The sequence below is a fragment of the Vanellus vanellus genome, assembly GCF_965231255.1.
Source record: "Vanellus vanellus genome assembly, chromosome: 3".
Taxonomy (NCBI): domain Eukaryota; kingdom Metazoa; phylum Chordata; class Aves; order Charadriiformes; family Charadriidae; genus Vanellus; species Vanellus vanellus.
In genome coordinates, this window is record NC_138907.1 from 112,834,075 (window position 1) to 112,843,216 (window position 9,142).

Sequence of the window (9,142 nt, forward strand, 5' to 3'; positions counted from 1 at the left end):
CCAGTGTTTTCCATCCCAACAACCATGACAGGTATCAGGAGACCGATGGGGAAAGAGAGGGCTGAATGCTTAATCCTTGCCAGCAGTTTCTTCCTTTGTTGTTTTTTTTTGGTGCTGGGCTGTCCAGGTCAATGTGATGAACTGCTCAAAAAAGGTAAATATCGCTTTACTCTCTTCCTGGAGTTAATCATGCCAAACCACAGGAAGGCAGGTAATAATTCAAGATTAGCAGTAGCCTTATGAAGCTCACTCTATTATGGCTGATATTTAAAGAACAGCAGCATGCCACACACCTCAAATACTTTAGTTTCCATCTAATCCCTTGGTGATTAAACCCCAGACAGCTGAAGGAATTTCACACACTATTTTCAAATTCAGCGCGGTCAGAATGATCCAGATGAATCTAATATAATCCCTCTGTTTCTCTCTCCTGACTGTGGAAACAGAATGAAAAGTAGAAAGAAAAATCAAACAAAAGGTGAGATGCCAGAGCAGCTATGGATTTAAGTTTGTGAAGGCCCACACTAGGTCATCACGGGAGTATTACAGATATGCTTAATGAACACATGCCATCAAAAGAACTTGAAATAAACCAGATACACCCAGTGGGTCCAATCTAGCAAATGTGCCTACTTTCGTAGAATCATAGAATCATTTAGATTGGAGAAGACCCTTAAGATCGAGTCCAACCATTAACCTAACACTGTCAAGTCCACCACTGAACTATGTCCTTCAGCGCCACATCTACATGTCTTTTAAATGCCTCCAGGGGTGGTGACTCAACTACTTCCCCGGACAGCCTGTTCCAATCTTTGACAGCCCTTTTGGCAAAGAAATTTTTCCTCATATCCAATCTAAACTTCCCCTGGTGCAACTTGAGGTCGATCCCTCTTGTCCTATGGCTTGTTACTTGGGAAAAGAGACAGACCCCACCTCACAACAACCTCCTTTCAGGTAGTTGTGGAGAGTGATAAGGTCTCCCCTCAGCCTCCTTTTCTCCAGACTAAATAGTCCCAGTTCCCTCAGCTGCTCCTCATAGGACCTGTTCTCCAGACTCTTCACCAGCTTTGTTGCCCTTCTCTGGACACGCACCAGCACCTCAATGTCTTTCTTGTAGTGAGAGGCCCAAAACTGAACACAGTATTTCACAGGACATATTAAGTTTTTGTAGCAGTACACTCAAATATGCACTTAAGTGTATAATATGAGAAGGTAACTGCCTACATATAGATCTTAACTTGAAAGTGCAGGGCTTGACTGTCTTCTCTGAAGAGGACAGCAGAGCTGGGAGGCTGCAGAGCAGGAGCAACAGCCCTCACAAACCAATTGCAGGAATCGATCTGCAGCTTCTTTTCATCTCGGATCGTTCGTGAGCAGCCAATGACCTTCTAAGGTCACCCTTGTTTCCCAAGGGATGTCTGTAACTCAGGAATCGCTCGTTATTGAGCATTAGGACTCAAAATCATCTGAAATCCTGGTGAAATTCGTTGGTTCGTTATCTATCTGGATTGCACCATCTTGCATCCGGTCACAGCCGGAAGGGTACAATTCTTGAAGAAAGAAGTGGGTTATAAATGATAGTAACATCTCTTTTGTTTCTTCTTATGTGTTCCCCAATAATTGTTGAATCCAGAATTATTTTCAGTATTTATGCAATTTATCATGGGATAACGTACAGAATACTGGAGGGCTTGAAGAGAGGAGCAGCCACGAGTCCTTCTCAAGCAAGTACCCGCTGACCATAAAATGTCCCAGAGTCTCCCAGCATAAGCAGCTCCCAACAGAAATGCTTGAGCACTGTGCTGAGCGGGGTGCAGCGCAGCACGGGGACACCCACCCAAGGGTCACCCCAAACTGAGGGCAGGGCGCTCGCAGCTGCTGAGCCCCATGGAACTGGGCATCCTTGCGAGGAACCGCTGCAGCCTCCAGTGATGGCCGCAGGTCTCACCCCACAGCCTGTCCACCGCAGGACACAGGGCAGCACCATGCAGAGGAAAACCTGCTGTTGGGGCTACTGGGTGACAACCACATTAAAAGTGAAAGTGGGATTGAATGCCATAAAGTGCCTCCTCTTGCCAGACATCAGCCCCGAGAGCTGTAAATCTCGGAGGAGGCCTCAAGTAGGTACTTGCTCTGTTGCAACCTATGCCTGGGCGGAGGGTGGTGTCGTCACTCGTGCCACCACCGCCCTCCCTGGCAGAGCAACTGGAGAGGCATGGCGGGAGCCGCAACCTCATCCAGTGGCCGCCGCGCTGACGTGGGCCATGCTCATGCAGGGAAGGGTTTGTGGGGAAATCAAGGGGATTACTCACGTGTAATCATCTCCTCCAAGGAGAGCCCAGATTCAAGTACGTGAAGTTGGCAGCGATGGTGGTGGCTTACAGTTTTCCATTATATGTTCCTGGTCGAGTTGCTTCTAGTTTTAACTGTTCAGGTTCTTTAGTTTCCAAGCTTGTTCTTTGCCTTGGGCTGACATCTTTATTATTTTTTTTTTTAAGCTGGCAAAATAGTTGAACTATTTCTGAAAGGCCTTGGAGAAAATGGTTATTGTTGAGTAACATTTTCATCTCTTTGCATCAAGGTATCCAGTTTCAGTATATTCAATCTTTGGAGTGCATGGGAAAGGCTTGGTTTGCTTTGTTGGTTTTTTTTTTTTTTTCCCCCCTGTCCTTATAAAAATCTGTTGGACTTTGTGCAGAGATAAGCTTTGAAACACTGCTGCTTTGGTGGTGGTGGTGGTGATTTTTCTGCTTGTCCCCGCCCCCGCCTTGCCTGCCCAAGGTTTGTCGCTAAAATCTTTAAGTATCTTTTCCCTGGTGTGGCCTTGATTTCAGCTCTGTTCAGTTCTTATCTCGCCACCGCGCTGAACGTGCTCACTTTGTCTCCTATAAGGGGAGGCAGAGTGAAAGCCACTGATAAGGCATAGTGGCAACTACATTAAACTCTCCATATATTTTTGACTTGAAATTGTGCTGGGCAGGAGCTGGGGGGGGGAAATGATCCTAACGGGAGGATTCACTTCTTTGTCTGTGCTGCAGGATGTATTTCTGAGCAACACTTCCAATTACCTCCCTTGGGAAGCAGATTAGCATCAGTCCCTAAATCCCCTCCTTTTTGTGATGGGGTACGCGGGTAAATCCCCCAAGTTCAGGTCTTGAACGGAACTGCGAGCGCCCATCTCCAGCTGGGTGGGACCACCCCCATCCATCCACGGGGCTCAGCAGACGGTACCGAATTCACCTGCACAGAATTCACCTGTATCACCATCGGCCTCGGTGGGGGGCACGGCCGGGATGGGAGGGGGGCACTTTGGGGGGCATGGGGGCTTGTCCGCACCGCCCTGCTCAGCGGGGGGGGGGGGGGGGAGGCTGTTGTGCTCGCGGCCGGCGGCCGCTCCACAGCTGCCACCGCTGCCGGTGGCCACCCAAAACTTGCCGCCTCCAGCTGCGCTGGAGATGCGCGCAGGGCCTGGCGTGAGTCCGGCTCCATCGTTTCCTTATTTACTTTGGGGGTTAAAAAAAGGAAAAAAAAAAAGGGGGGAAAAGAAAATAAATTTAAAAAATAAAAAAGGGGGAGGAGAAGAAAAAAAAGAAAAATCCAAACTTTTTTCCTTTTATCCACCGTCCTCCCGGTGCCGAGGCCGGCAGTGAGCCCCGGCGGGGCGGGCGCACCCCCACCGCGGGCGCGCAGCCCCGCGGAGCCGCCTCTCCGCGCTGCCCCGAGCGCTCCGCGCTTCCTGCCCGCCGGCAGCGGCGGGTGCGGCGGCGGCGGCGGCCCGGGGAGGCGGGCAAGGGCGATACCAAGTGGCCCGTGTCGGCGGGAGCGCCGGCGGCGGCGGGCGGGGGGGCCGCCCCTGCGCGGGGCCGTGGGCTACGCACGCCGCGGAGAGCAGCGGAGCGGTGCGCTCCGCCCCCGCCACCCCCCTCCCGGCTCCCCCGCTGCCCCGCCGGGGAAGTTGAGCTCCGTCCCTCGCTCTCCCCGGTCCCTCGGCGACGGCTCCTTCCTCCCCCTCCCTCCAATGCGCCTCCCGCTCATTTCCTCTTTTCCTCCCCGCTCGCCGCCGCTCCGCAGGCGCGCGGCTCGCCCCGGCGCCGCCGCGGAGTTGTAGCTCCCAGGAAGCCGCCGCCGCCACCGCCACCGCCGCCGGTTCCAGGCCGCCGCGGGACCCCCGCTCCGCCAGCCGGGTAAGGGGGTAAGGGGCTGGGGGCTGCCCCGCTCGCCGCCCGGGGCGGAAAGTTCGGCGAGGCTGCGGGAGAACCGCGCTGCGCTCTCCTTCCGTGGGGGGCTGGAGAGGAGCGGAGTTGGAGGGCGGAGGGGGGAGCGGGGGGGGAGGAGGGGAGAGGGGGGCTTTCCGGCTTTTTTTGGGTGGGGGTGGGGGGGATTTGGGGGATGCGAGGTTTGGAAAGATTCCCCCGGCGGGGATCTCCGCGCATCTCTTTCCCACCCCCGCGGGGCGCGGAGCGGAGCCGTCGGGGGATGCGGAGCGGCTGCGGTGGCGGCGGCTGCCCGGCCCGAGCCGGGGGGGGGTGTGTGTGTGTGTATGTGTGGGGGGGTGTGTGGCAGCCCTTTCCCCTGCCCTCGGAAAAAATACAGATGTGCGTATTTGTGCGTCTTTCGCACCCTCTCTGTGTGTACACGTTCGCGGATCTGTACGTATATATATGTGTGTACATGTACACACGCAGCTCGCGTGTGTGTTCGGGGCGTGTGCGGGTCTCGCCTGATGGTAAAAGGGAGTTACGCAGCTCTGCTTTATGGTGGTTAATGGTTTACCCGGCGAAGTTCCCGCCGCATGAACGTCGCAAGGCGCTTTGAGGCAACTCCTTCGGATCCGGACTTCCTATTTGCCACCTTCCCAAACGGCCTCTCCAAAAAATGTTGGCGTTTGCCTCTGGTGAGTAGGCTTTTTTGGCTGCCTCCTCCCCCGGGAGATGGCTGCGGCCGCGCTGGTGGCCGGATGGCTGCGGCCGAGGTCACCCCCGACCCCTGAACAAGGGGGGGGGGACACCCGGCTCCCGGGAGGTCGTGGCGGCAAAGGCATCTGCCAGCCTTGGTTTGCATCGGGCTGCCGGGGGACCCGCCGGAGCGCAGGGCTCAGGCACACGGGAGCTGCCGGAGTACCGACAATCGCAAGAAATAGGGGATAAAACAAGGCAGGAAGAGTGTTTACAAGTAAGTCTCTGTGCAGATAAGTTTCTGCTCGGATTGGGAAAAGGTCGTGTAACGCATCATCTGGAATGAAAGGTTTGCTGAGGAAAACAGCTGGGTGTTCGGTAGGTCTGTGGCTCCTGTGTGCAGCTGGGTAATTTATACCTTTCTGACAAAATCTTGAGGATTTGTTTGTTTTTTGTTTTTTGTTTTGTTTTGTTTTGTTTTTTTCCCAGGAATACTTATAGGCAAGCACTGGAACCGAGCGTTATCCTGTAATCCCATTCACAAGTGAAAGTCTGATAGGGAAACAGATTTTCTCTGTGGGGGAAAGAAAGGAGGAATCTATTACTCCCTCTCCAAAATACTCCGCAGTTTTCCCAATAGGAGCCGTTTGTCGTGGGTTTGGGTTCAAAAGCTCTTCTTGCATGAGATGAAACTGGAGCAAAGACCGGGGGGGGCTATTTCGGCAGCCCACTGGCATGGTAACGCTGTCCTGCCTAGGGTCCCACCGGCACCATCGGGTGCTTCCCGCAGTGGCCGGGGAGCAGAGCCAGAGAGGAGCCCCGCACGGGGCTCTGCCTGCTCCGGGGCTGAATATCCACCTTGCTCCCAGTGCCTCGCCTCTTCTCAGGTGCTTGGATCGGGAGGGAGCCCTTCGATTCGGGAGAAAGGATTGTACAGCTGAGTGGTTTTGATTTCATCTGGTGTGGTGAGGCTCGAGGGAAAAAGGCAGATCATCTCCCCACACCTTCCCTTATGTTAGGTGGGGAGATGCTGGCAAGCTAGTAGGGCGCACGTCACCTCTTCCTGACACCAATTTTCTGTTTATCTTGCCTTAAATTTAGGGTTTCTCTGTGTAGAGGTGAAAGTATAGGAAACTGGGAGGGGAAGAAAAGCGTGTGCTGCTACAGAGTGGCTGTCGCAACGCCGGCAGCGGCTCCGCTGAGTCGTCAGCTGTGCTGACAAAAAAAAAGTGCTTTTGGTTGGTATAGCTTGGCCCGTTGAGGGAATCGCAACGGTGAGGAGAGTCCTGCCAGCTGCAGGAGTGGGGTTTGCTTTTGCAGCTGGATGCTTGCAGCGGCAGGGGCTTGTGTAAGTGTAGACAAATGTCCTGAGATATGGAAGGAGGCTGTGGCTGCGTAGGTGCGGGCGATGCTTTGCTCGCTGCCTGTCGCAGCTGGCACCCGGCTGCCTCGTTCGGCCACCCAAGCTCACGGGCATGGCCATAACACGGGCCAGTTGTTGGGAGCCGATGGTAGAGATTGCTTTGTAGCCTAAGCAATATTAAACTTGAATTATAACTCTGAGGAAAATAAAAGGGGGGGGGGTATGCAAAAAAAGAAAGCATGACATCTGTGATTAGAAATGGTTGCAATTAAAAATACTCATGCAACATGATTTTATTTTTTCCAAGCAAGACAATATTCTTTTGAGAAGACAATATTCTTTTGAGGGTTGATTACTCTGTCGTGAGTGAGTCAAGAATGCTGGTGGACCAAGGGGGCAATCTGAATTAAAATTCGATATTGTTTTTCTTCTTGCTTTTAGTGATGCGCGACTGTGAGGAATGAGGTTGTGCAGTCTGCGTATGCAAGATGCACTGATACTCATGGAAAGAGGATCTTGCACTTTTCCAAAGAACATGCTTCCTTCAAGCATGACTTTTAGGTCAGATTCAGGAACAAATGCAATATGTTTCCCAGTGAATGGAAGAAAAACAGACTTTTTTTTTTTTTTTAATGTGTTTTTCCTCATGTTCCTAGTATGCTTCCCATAATATTTGTATGTGGGATCAGTTTCTTTGTTCGTTGTCTGTGTTAGGAAGTAGTTTGTGTCCAACTTCAGCATCTTCATGGAGCTTAACTCAGACTGAAGTTAAATTTCTTTTGGCAAGAGGTGATTTATTTTAGCTCGTGTTGACTGGATTACTGTATTGTGTGGGAACCTACCCATGGATTGTGGAAGGATTTGCTCTTGCAAAATTGCTGGGTTTTGGCTTTAATGAGCAGAAAATGTTTTAAATCAATGCCTGAAATTTCCGTTGTTCCAATAATCCTCTGCCATCCTGAGAATATAGCAAATGCAAACAATTATCTTCACGTCATCACTCTTTTGCTGTATAAAAGCTTCCACGAGTCGGTTGTGGTTTGCTAACCTGCTAATTAACCCATTGATTTCTGCATTTCTTGACTTCCCCAGATAAATATCTTCCGCCTATTGTCACGATCCGATAGCAAACTAATTGTGAATCCTTAAACAACGTGGGCAAATACTCCATGAAGGAGCTCCTTACCTCCCTGAGTCTTTCAGTGGACAGGAGAGAGAACATTCTTCAGCTGAACCTCCTGGAAATGTGACTTTTCTGCAAGTTCAGTGTTATGTTGCTTAATGACTGGGAGACCCATAGGATCGACTGCAGAATGAATTATGCATTCTCCTGCACTGATTGCACTGGAATTAGAAGGCAGGAGCTGGAGGGGAGGCAGATCCATCTCGTAATCTAAGAAACGTTGCAGTTCTTCTGGCTTGCACTGCACGAAATATGCCTTTATTAAGAAATGCTGCTTATAATTGGCACAGTAGGTTTGTAAGATACCTGTGAATAACCAGGGTGGCAGAGGTGGCAACGGTACTTTGGCTGTTTCGGTGTTTCTTTTCCTGTAGGTGAGTGTCTTTTTTAAGTCAAAGAAAGCAGCAAGTAGTTTAAGGAATTCTCCCTGTTGATCTATGCTGGTTGAGATGCTGTGGAAACCCACGCCGGCAGCATTCCGTGCGGAAGATGCCAGCCGCAACCTGGTCAGCTTTTCTCTTCCCTTGAATGCTGCGACGTTTCCCAACGGTTGATCAAGCCACACAATCTTCCTCAAATCTGGCTGGGGAGAAAAAAAAAACAGCAACAAAACTTAGACGTAGCTATAGTTACACACAGTTCATGCACCAGCCTTTGAGACCTCCTGCCAGGTTGTTTTTTTTTTTTTTGGTGACTTCTACAAATATGTTTTAGCCTTATATTCTTTTTCTGCCCTCTCTTCTCAAGGGAGATCAGGCTGCCTGAATGGGAACGGGCACAGCTGGATAAATGGCGTGTTTGACAACTGGGAAAAATAAGGACGCTTGCTAGTATTTCAGTTGCTGTAATCTTAATGTGTTCTGAGCTGATGGTGTCCCTTTAAATATCCACTTGGGTTGGAAAACACTGTATTTGGGTGACAGGGACACCTGGAGACTTCAAGGGTGGAAGGCAGGGCTTGCCCCTGCGGAGGTGCTTGCTGAAAACGAGGCGTACCGAGATCCCGACACACTTGCCAAGAGCAACAGCTAAACTTGGGCAGCTGGTTTAGCAATTAAATTATGTTTTTGTTTTGGACAATGGCTTTATCGTAATGAATTAACCGGTGGACTAGCCAGAGTGGCAAAGGTGTTTGTTTTTGATTCCCCAACCATGCAGCGTGCCAGCACGGGGAACGTACTTCCCACCAGTGGAAGCGCAAGAAGCGTTTCATACTGAGCGCCCCGGGGAGAGGGAGCAGGCGCGTGTGTCTCCCGGTGTGCGAACCCCCGAATTCTTGTAATTTCTTGAAAACACAAGCATGCGATGGATGGTGTAGCTTGGGCATGGGACAAGAAAATACATCTTGCTGATGCTTGAACGTTGGCACGTGGCTGATGCAAAGTCATTTAGAATAGGCGAGGGTGGCGGCGGTGGGAAGAGGGAGGAAAAGAAATGCCTTGGGGGGGCTGGGAGCCGGCGTGGGCGTGCTGCAAGCCTTCCTCGCCGTGCTTCTCCTTCACCTCCGCTCCGCACAGCCTCGCCTGTCTGTGCAGAAGGGAGGCTTTTCCTTGCTCGGAGGTAGCAGGATTTTCTTCTTCTTTCTTTTTCTTTCTTTCTTTCTTTCTTTCTTTCTTTCTTTCTTTCTTTCTTTCTTTTCTTTCCAGGTTTCTTTTTTTTTTTTTTTTTTTCTAAAGGGCATTGTGCGCAGGATGCTCTTGT